General features: G+C 45.3%; 1 long non-coding RNA gene across 1 annotated transcript; it reads left to right on the top strand.

The window, feature by feature from the left end:
• Positions 1 to 7,287: 7,287 nt before the first annotated feature.
• Positions 7,288 to 8,306, top strand: LOC115482565. Its single transcript, XR_003944104.1, has 2 exons — positions 7,288 to 7,368; positions 8,274 to 8,306. It is a non-coding gene; the product is annotated as an uncharacterized LOC115482565 (long non-coding RNA).
• The last annotated feature ends 2,609 nt before the right edge of the window (positions 8,307 to 10,915 follow it).

The raw sequence follows: 10,915 nt of genomic DNA, 5'->3' as shown, positions 1-10,915 counted from the left end.
TCCTGCCTTCCTCCCCTCCCCCTCTCTTCCCCTCCCTCCTCTCCCATGTCCACTAACCCCACTATGTTCAGTTCACTTGTGCTGTTTCTGTCTCTTCCCCCTCTGCAATATTCTACTTCCAGTCCTTTGCCAGTTGCTGCTGTTCCCAACCAGCACTCGTTCCCTTGCTCTGCAACTGTCCCACTCAGACCAGGTCTGGGATCTGTCTCCTCTTGTAGCTGACACTCTCCTCCATGCACTTTCTCTGTTTCTGACACTGTCATACTCAGTCTGAGTCTTGGCTCCGCCTCCTGGTGCAGCTGACACTCTCCTTCATGTACTCTCTCTGTATCTGGCACTGTCTTACTCAGTCTGGGTCTTGGCTCTGCCTCCTGGTGCAGCTGACACTCTCCTCCATGCTCTGTCTTACTGGGTCTGGGACTTGGCTCCGCCCCCTGGTGCAACTGACACTCTCCTTCATGTACTCTCTCTGTCTCTGGCAATGTCTTACTCAGTTTGGGTCTTGGCTCCACCTCCTGGTGCAGCTGACACTCTCCTCCATGCCCTGTCTCACTCGATCTGGGTCTTGGCTCCGCCTCCTGGTGCAGCTGACACTCTCCACAATTCTCTCTCTCCTTTCTGGGACTCCTGCTTTGATGGGCATGAGTTTCTGAGAAGCTCCCTTCTGCTCTTTCTTCTTGTTTCTGAGTGGCAGAATCTATTGGGAGCCCCTGCCTGTCACTGAGCTTCCCCCATGATGTCATCAGCACTTCTGATTGAGATTGGATGGCAGCTCTTGGACAGCCCTGCTCAGAGGTCTGCCCTATCAATTCTGTCCATGAGTGACTGTGGTGTTCCCACGATGTTCCCGCCCTCTGTCCACCATATTTGCTCTCAGCTTCTTCCATCTCTTGTAGTACTCCACTACTCCATTCCTGTACTTTCCCATCCTCTTTAGTCTCTGTCTCCATCTGCAAAACCCCTTGTTTTTGCTCTACTTTCCCTCCCGTTGTTCCTGGTAACTTCTGTACTTGCTCAGTGTGTAGTGATTCTTCTCCTACCTCAGCATTCAAACTGTTCTGATTCTCCTCAGCATTCAAACTGTTCTGATTCTCCAGGCTGTCTTTCTTCTCTGTCCCTCCCAGCAAACCTGAGCTCTTCTCTGTGGGTTCGGCTATGCCCTGCCAGCTCTCTAAGTATAAGGGACGTTTTTGAATTTTTTTCAGTTTCATAGCTCTTTTGTGTTCCAAACTTGCCAGGCTCTCTTGCTGCATGCAGTGCTGGAGCCCCTCCTTATCCACAGTACCTGCCACAACTGGACTAGGAGCCTCTGTTCTACAAGGCTGGTAAGTGGATGGAGCACCTAGCTCTTGGGAATCCTGTAGGAAATAAAATACTGGTGATAACTGGGAATTATTTGTGTCAGTCTTGTCTTTCCCTCCTTCTGGCTGCTGCTGTTTCTCTTCCCCTGCTGTCCCTTCCAGCATAGCCTCTGGGGTGTCTGGAACCACGGAGTCCTGTGTGTCTCTGGGTTCTGCTTCCTGCTGGATCTGGGACTGCGTCTGGGTCTGCTGCATGCGTTCCCTGTTCAGGAAAACCTCACGAAGGGGATTATCTCTGCAGTTCTTTAGTTTTTGCAGCTGCCTTTGTTTTGCTGTAAGCCGCTTCTGGAGTGCTTCAACTCCCTTAACATACTTGTCTCGTGGGCCAGTGGAAGCCAGGTTACACATAGTTTTTGCTAGCTTCAGCCGCTTCCTCAGTACCTCTATTTCACCTTCTACTCGATTCATTTTCTTCACTGATCTAATAACCTCTTCAGGAGTCATATGCTGGGCCTCTTTCTTCTGCCAGGCCCTAGGCCTGGATTCCTTCTCCTCCTCTTCTTCCTCACTAACGTCCTCTTCAGACTCTCCGCTATTCTCTTCCACCACCTCTCCTCTGATACTGGATGCAGAGAACCCTGCTCTGGAACCCGGGCCCTGCCTTCTTGCCCCCTGTTCTTCACCCAGCTTAGGAATGTTATGGCCAGGACTTACAGTCAGGGTGAGCTGGCTCCTCAGCAAGCGCTGCTGGGCTCTGGTCCTTCCTCCGTCCACAGGCCTGGGCTCTCCTGGTTCTCCTGGTTGCATGCTTGGGGCTTGGGTGGAGGAAGCCTCCCCTTCATAGTATTTCTCAGCTCCAAGTGTGCTAGGCCTTTCAGCCTGGGGCCCTCCTGCAGGGGGGCCCCCTCCCCTCTGCATTGTTCAGCAGCCACAGGGTACAGCAGCTCTCCTTTCAGCACCTCTTCACCACAGGTCTGTACTCTGTGTGTGTGTGTGTGTGTGTGTGTGCGCCACATTTGTATGAGGACCTGCAGCCAGCCACGAGCCACCCTGTCACACTAAATTATTGATTTCTGCAATTGCATGAATATAGGTGGGATAGAGAAGCAACATCATAATGAAAACAATGAATGTGAAACATGAGCCTAAAGTAATCATTGACATTATTTTGCTCTGATATTGGATCTCCCACTGAAGTGACCCATAGGTTCTCTTTCCATCTTCAGATACTTGGTCTTCCTCCTCAGAAATCCCTCAGGATGATGAGTTCTTTGCCTGTCTTTTGAGGGTGACTTTCAATTCTCCCACAGGGCTGACCTTCTAGCTTTCTTTGGATTTTTTGCAGTGCAAAGCATGCAGCCAAGTTGGGAATATTTCACACTTAACTGCAGAATCAGTAATTAGCAGAGTGTAGTAGGGTCCCTTTCAGCAGGAATGTAGGCAAAACTTTCTCTGGAACACCTTGAAACCTCTGGGCTGGAGATGGTGGCATGATTTTTGGCAGGAATTCTTTGACCTTGTGTGAAAGGAACTGACAGCTTTCAGTGCAGCACCCTTTATCAAATTTTTTCAGTTGTATATGTACTCCTTCTGAATACATCATGAACATTAGAGCCCACATATATCCTAACTTCCTTCTGCCTCTCTCACTACCTCCTCCCTGCTTTTTGGTAAGACATGTGATGCTTTTAACTTTCACTAAACCGGTGGAAATAACTTTAGAATAACTGAACAAGAGATAGATCTGAAGATGTGATAATCTGTCCTGTGGAAAGAGATTCTTCTGCAAACAAGAATCACCAGAGAAAAACATTTAGAAACGACATCATCTTATCTAAAGGAAGAGATGACTCCACTGTCACAACAGTAGGTTTCACAAAAACCCGGAAAAACTTAAACTCTTGGATCCTACAAAGCTTATTGTGGACGAAAGTGTATCTTTTTTTCTTTTTTTTATATTACTATATGTAATTGTATTCGTTTTCTATTTCTGTTTTATCTCATTCATTTTTTGGGATATATTGGTTAAAAATTCATTTAAAAAATAAATACATAAAGGAAGAGATGAAATGACGAATCTTTTACATGAGATGACAGAACAGTATTAGAGAAGATAAATAAACAAGGACGTCCCTGATGAACACTTGGACGTTTTCACCCGGACCTGTTTTTCTTACGACTAAGGCACAAAAAAGTGCCCAAAATGACCAGATGACCACCGGAGAGAATTGGGGATGACCTCCTGTTACTCCCCCAGTGCTCACTAACCCCCTCCCACCCTCAAAAACCATCTTTAAAAATGTTGTGCCAGCCTCTATGCCAGCCTCAGATGTCATACTCAGGTCCGTGACACCAGTATGCAGGTCCCTAGAGCAGTTTTAGTAGGTACTGCAGTGCACTTCAGACAGGCAGACCCAGCCCCATCCCCCCCACCTGTTACGTTTGTGGATGAAACAGCGAGCCCTCCAAAACCTAAAAGAAACCCACTGTACCCACATCTAGGTGTCCCCCTTCACCCGTAAGGGCCATGGTAGTGGTGTACAGTTGGGGGTAGTGGGTTTTTGGGGGGGGGGGGGGGGTTGGGGGGCTCAGCACACAAGGTAAGGGAGCTATGTACCTGGGAGCAATTTATGAAGTCCACTGCAGTGCCCCCTAGGGTACCCGGTTGGTGTCCTGGCATGTCAGGAGGACCAGTGCACTTGAAATGCTGGCTCCTCCCACAACCAAATGGCATGCATTTTGTCGTTTCTGACATGGATGTCTTTGGTTTTGAAAATCGCCGAAAATCAGAAATGTCCATGTCTAACGACGCCCAAATCTAGGGACGGCGAAATTTAAGGATTTGGATGTCCCTGATGGTATTTTCAAAACGAAAGATGGACGTCCATCTTGTTTTGAAAATATGAGTTTCTCCACCCCTAGATTTTGCCGTTTTGCAAGGACGTCCAAATCGTAACTTGAACGTCCCTTTCGAAAATGCCCCTCCAAGTGTTCGTCAGGGACGTCCTTGTTTTTTTTGATTATGGGTCAAGGACATCCAAGTGTTAGGCACGCCCATGTCCTGCCTTCACTACGCCTCTGACACGCCCCCTTCAACTTTGGCCATCCTTGCGACGGAGTGCAGTTGGGGACATCCTAAATAGGGGTTTGATTATACCAATTTGGACGTCCCTGGGAAAAGGATGTCCATCTTCCGATTTATGTCGAAATCATCACAGACTGGATTACATCTGACAACCTCGACCTACTCTTCATCACAGAAACCTGGGTCCGAAACTCAAAAGATCCCATCATAAATTATCTATGCCCCCTAGCTATAAAATATCACACTTGCCTAGAAAAGACAAAAGAGGCGGAGGCATTGCACTCATTTACAGATGCAAATTCTCTGCAGAACCCATCTCAGAGTCCATTTCACCACAACTCGAGATTGCTTCAATCAAACTTCATTGCCCCACACTATATGACCATTTAACCTGTATACTGCTTTACAGACCTCCCAGCAACTGGAACAACAACCAAACCATATTCATGCGTTAACAACTCCAATATATTATTAATTGGAGACTTGAACCTTCATCTAGAAGACTCCAACTCTGCCCACACTCGGGAATGTAAAGACTTCCTCCAACTATGTGACTTCAACCTCCCTCCAATGCAGCCAACCCACTTCAAAGGACACTCACTAGACATCATCACTCACAAACACTCCACAGACCAAAACTTCCTCTTATCAGACATCCACTGGTCTGCTTCTCCATGGTCTGACCATCACAAAGCGATCCTGTCCATACAATGACGAAAAAAAGACCAGCCTAGAACACATGATCCCGTAACAATTAGCAGCAGAGGATGGATAGACCAAGAAACTTTCTGGCAACAAATCTATGACAATGACTGGTCAACAGATCCAAACTCAAACCACTGGTTCACAGAATGGGATAACAGGTGCAGCCTTATTCTAGATGAAATCGCTCCAATACACTCCAAAACTCTGCGTAGACGAAACCCTTCACCATGGTTTAACGACAAATTAAAAAATCTAAAGACACAAACCAGAAAACTTGAAAATACTTGGAGCAAATCAAAAAACACTCTCACCCTTAATGCATGGAAGCAGACACAAAAGAACTACAAAAATGCCATTAAACGAGCCAAAAGATCCTATTATACAAAACAGATTACATCCACCGGAACACACATAAAAAAACAATATCAAATTATAAAGAATCTGCTCAACACCGATCCAGTCACAATTTCATCCTCAAACTGTCCATCTGCCGAACAGCTGGCCAAATACTTTAACGACAAAATTATCAATCTGTGCAACACAATTCCCCAAGATGATGCCAGCATCGACAGTTTCCTTGACGAACTGGACCCCAACATGGACGAAATCCCGGTAGACCGCTCCTGGACAAACTTCGTCCTCCTCACCACTGAGGAAATTCTCACAGTATTATCCAAACTCTCCAAGTCACACTGCCACCTGGACCCCTGCCCCAACTATCTAATGAAAAATGCGCCAGCACGATTCATTACAGACCTCACCAACCACTTAAACTTCCTACTTCAACAGGGCTCCTTCCCCACCGAGCACGGAAACATACTACTCGCACCAATACCAAAAAACCCCAAGAAACCTGCAAATGACATCACCAATTACCGCCCTGTGGCCTCCATCCCTCTACTGATCAAATTAATGGAAAACAGAGTATCCTCCCAACTCAACGAATTTATACAAAAATTCTCCATACTGCATGAGTCGCAATCGGGCTGTGTTCTTTCTGTGATACCATGTAATTCCATACTATGTAAGCTGCACTGAGCCTGCTACCGAGCAGGAAAGAGCGGGGTATAAATGCAACAAATAATAAATAAATAAATGGATGCCCTTCTCTTTCGAAAATGAGCCCATTAGTTACTAAAAACTGGGTTAACAGTAAAATAGCATGTCTAAATGGTAGCCTATGTTGATAACTTCCCCCTTAAATTTGGTGCTTAGCATGTATTAAATTCCACTTAATGTATGTTACTTGCTTAAGGGCACAACTTTCAATCAATGGCATACATGCAAAGACTGCAGGTACTTTATATTCACAGACTTTACTGCTATTTGTGTCAGTGCTTTGTTCATGAAAACTTATGCACATATTTTTGAAACTCCAAAAGTATATATGGAAGTGCATTTCCTTGAGAAAAAAAAAAAAAAAGAGAGAAATAGCAAACAACCCCCCTCACCAAAGAATTTAATAAAATCTCCCTGATCCCTCTCCAGTCCCACCCAGCCCAGTCCTCCATATCCTTCTTACCTCATCTGTAATGTGAAAAAGCATACTGAAACGATCCTAACTGCACCTTCCCTGCTGGCATTATCTGCCCTGAGGTTGGTGCCATGATTGCCACACAAGAAAAATAGTAGTAAATTTAAAGCGAATCAGATAAAATATTTTTTCACTCAATGTGTAATTAAACTCTGGAATTTGTTGCCAAAGAATGTAGTAAAATCAGTTAGCTTAGCGGGGTTTAAAAAAGGTTTGGATAGCTTCCTAAAAGAAAAATCCATAAGCCATTATTAAAATGGACTTGGGGAAAAGCCACTGCTTATTTCTAGGATAAGCAGCATAAAATGCATTGTACTGTTTTGGGATCTTGCCAGGTACTTGTAACCTGGATTGGCCACTGTTGGAAACAGGATGCTGGGCTTGATGGACCTTTGGTCTATCTCTGTATAACAATACTTATGTACTTATGCACCCACCAACCTGTATATTTTAGGCAGATCAGCACTATGAGTTCCTACATGCAATGAGTCAAAACCAGGATTGGCTCAGCCTGGATCCATGTGGCAGCTGCCTGTCAGCACCAGCAACATCTACTACCACTTGACGTCGTCCGGACTTTTTTTTTTTTGCATTCTATTTGTGAGACTTCTTTGTACTTAGACCTTTCTCATGTCTTCTACAGGAATTTATGATGGAGAATGTGGAGAAGAGATAGGCTATGCTATAGTCATTGTTGGTTATGGTACAGAAGATGGCACGGATTTTTGGATAATAAGGAATAGGTGAGTTGGTGATTTTGATATGTAGATACTTATAGTGTGTGTATGATACCTGGAATAGCCTATCAGCTAAGGAAGTAACCTATAACATATGTACAGAAAAGTACTAATAACAAGAGGAACAGTAAGTAAAATAGGGGAGGACTAGTGAATAGTCAGAGAAATCTGTGTAACCCTATTTCCCCCAGATAGCTGGAGCAGGCTACATTTAGTAATATGTAATAGTTTTGTAGGAAGGTCAAGGCTAGGACTAGTTTACACTGGGAGGCTATTGACACAGAAAATGTACTCATTCCTCACATTTCTTTCACCCAGTAAATCAGTCCAGACCACTACTACTACTACTATTTAGTATTTCTATAGCGCTACAAGGCGTACGCAGCGCTGCACAAACATAGAAGAAAGACAGTCCCTGCTCAAAGAGCTTACAATCTGAACCAAATGGTTTACTTAAATTCTTTAAGCAAAATGTAGAACATCAACTATATACAGGCAGAAGTAGGATAAGAAACAAGCAGCGGCAGTCCATTTATTTAGCTGGCAGGGTTCAGCATCCCTGCCAGCAAAAATATGCCTAGTGCGCTCACATGGGGAGGGGGAGAGAAGAATGTGTTGCCCCCTTCAGTCCACCCCTGGGCCTCCCTCAAATTGCTGGGCTGTCTATGCCCAGAGAGAAAACCCGTTGTTAAAAATTTATCAGTACACCACAGGGTAAAAGGAAAGTGTAAATGACCAGCTGTAGGCATCTGACACTGGGAAACATCCTTCGATCAAGCAGTGAAGATAGGAATAACTGTGCTGACTGGGTGAGTCAAAGAGTCCTTATCTACTAAGATCTATTATGCTATTTTGTCATTGCTACTGTGCTGCTAAATATTTGTCTTGTTTTTCACTTTCTCTTCCTGTAGTTGGGGAGAAGATTAGGCAGATGGTGGATATGCGAAAGTTCTACGTAATGGAAATCATTGCCGCATTGAAGAAGATGCTTCCACGGCAGATATTCTGGGACCAAAGGAGATCCCAAAGTGGTAGCACCAGGGATTTAGTTGGAATCCTTATGGATACACCAGGATTCTACCTACCACTCAATGTATATTTACTTTTAGCTCTGTTTGCTTCTGTCTGCATTCTGAACCTGGCTAGAAAATTTAATTCAGTGAAATCCTGCTGCATTGTGTCAGCTGGTCCCTCTTCCACAGTGAGCCAGGGCTAATCCTGCTTAGCTTTTCTGGCTTCACTGTTGGCTAGAAAACTCCAACCACTGTCCTATCCTTGCGCTGTACTTGCTGACTCTGGCACCCTTTCTGAATGGCTGTCACCCTTCAGTATTTTACAGCAAGCTCCAACAAAATGCACAGCAACTGCAAGGCTTCTTATAAGTTAGGGGTTTATTATGTTTAATCCTTAATCACACAGGGCACAACCCTTATTGGTTCCCTTTTCCTAACATAGTCCAGCTCACTTCCTTAGGAAGTCTTAATAAGTGTCCAGCTACTTCTGACGCTGCTTAACTCCTCAGCAGTTTGTCAGTTCCACCAGATTTGCACCCTCCGTGCATCCCCTCTCACAGTCTCAAATCATTCAACAAGACAGTTTTATTTTCATTTCTCCCCACATCCCCTTCTTTCATAACACTCCTTTTCCTCACAGGTAAAACACCAGGCTAACATCCTCCACAGGCTTCTTTCCCACTGCATCAGCCTTCTTTCCCCAGTCCTAAACAGTTTTGGTATTGTAGCAGACAGGAAACCTTTTACTTTACCCCCTTGGGTCTGTGCTAGAGCTGAAATCTCCATACACTCCTCCTCCAGCCCCTCAGCTGCCTCCATCTTATCATACTCCATAGCCTCCTCCCCACAGGGTTTCCACAGCTGCTCCTCATCACCCTGATCAGAGACCATTTCCCAATCATCCTCCCCACCCTCCAGCTCCTGCAAGTCTTGCCTAGGGTGTGATGAATCCTGGGAATGGTAGTTCCTTTCCCTACTCAATATTCTGACCGGTCTCTTGGCCACTAGGGGGCGGATCTCATATGTATTAGGAACCTGAGAGTGAACCTTTCTCTTCCTTAAGAATACCTCCTCCTCGAGCCCCTGCCTCAGCACTCTTTCAGTCAGACCTTTCCCAGACCCCTTACAATTGATAGAGAAAATATTAAATCAACTTCATATTCAATGAAAAATCTGTGAGAAGGTACTTACTGATCCTTCATTTCTCAATGGACTTTCACTCTTAAGTAATTCACCCCTAATTCCATAAACATAGGGGGAATTCTATACATGGTGCTCAAAAATCAGCTCCAGGAAAAATCAGCACTAAGTATTATCTATAAACGGTGCTCTGGGACGAGCACCCTTTATAGAATAGCGCTTAGATCCGATTCCCGTGCTTAAAGTTAAGGGCCGATATTTATGCCAGCTGAAACCTGGTGTAAATGCCTGCACCCAACTCATGGCCTTTTTAGCGCATAAATGGCGCTATTCCATAACACAGCAAGCAACTTTTGGGTATGCCCATGGCCACGCCCCCTTTTGAGTTGCACGCCATGGGATTTAGGCATCCGATATTCTAGAACAGTGTGTAGACAGATGCACACGCAAAACCAAATTAATGCTAATTAACTTCAATAACTGATTGCTAAGGTCAATTAATTGATAGTTAATGACTTGGGGAATAAATTTAACAAGTTATGGCTGTTTCTTCCCAAATACCTGTGTGTTCGCATTGCTTGGTTTCAATACCTTGTTCTCACCAAAAATAAATTCCAGAACCTCTTGCACTCACCGCCTTGTCATGGATGTCCATGAGATGACTCTTGTATGTTGTGAGACTCCATTTTCTTGCTATTGTTTTCCAGGTGTACCCTGTTGTATTGCTTCTCTTTACAGCTGTTTTTTAATGTGACTTGTTCTTTAATTTTTCTTGCTGTTATTGTCCTGGCATGCCCTGTTTTATTGCTTTTCTTTGTAGGCATTTTCTGTCTTTTGGTGAGGGTATTACTGATACTTATTAGGTGGTGGTAAGTGCTCCCTCCAAAATGGCTGTGCGGTAAGTGGTTCACTTACCACATGACCATTTCTTTTTAAAAAAAAGATACAGCTTTTACCCGCTGCGATAAATGGGGGCCTCTACGCGTATCAAAAATATGTGCTGATGCTAGCGCAGGCCCCCTTTTACTGCAAATTAGTAAAAGGACCCCACCGAAGAGCTGGGGGGGGGGGGAGAGAGTAGGCATGCCCAGCTCTAATTAGTTGGCGCAGCTATGATGCCTCAAACTAACTGATTAGTGTATGCTTAGTGTGGGAGCCCTTACCGCCAGGTGTCAGTAACAGGGCCGCTGAGAGACAGAGCCAGGCCTGGGCAGGGCCAGTGCCGGGCTCCCCCATCTCGGGACGCAGCAAGCAGGCCCTCCCGATCATACTTGGAACACAGCCACCAGGCCCAAACCAGAACGCAGCCACCACTGCTGCCTCTCACTCACTCTTGGGCTGCCACCAGATCCCGGTGCCGGGCCCCTCTTGGAGGCCGGGGAGGATCTGATGCACTGACG

This window comes from Microcaecilia unicolor, chromosome 1 (assembly GCF_901765095.1).
Source record: "Microcaecilia unicolor chromosome 1, aMicUni1.1, whole genome shotgun sequence".
Taxonomy (NCBI): Eukaryota; Metazoa; Chordata; class Amphibia; order Gymnophiona; family Siphonopidae; genus Microcaecilia; species Microcaecilia unicolor.
This window is presented reverse-complemented; position numbering and strand designations above follow the sequence as displayed.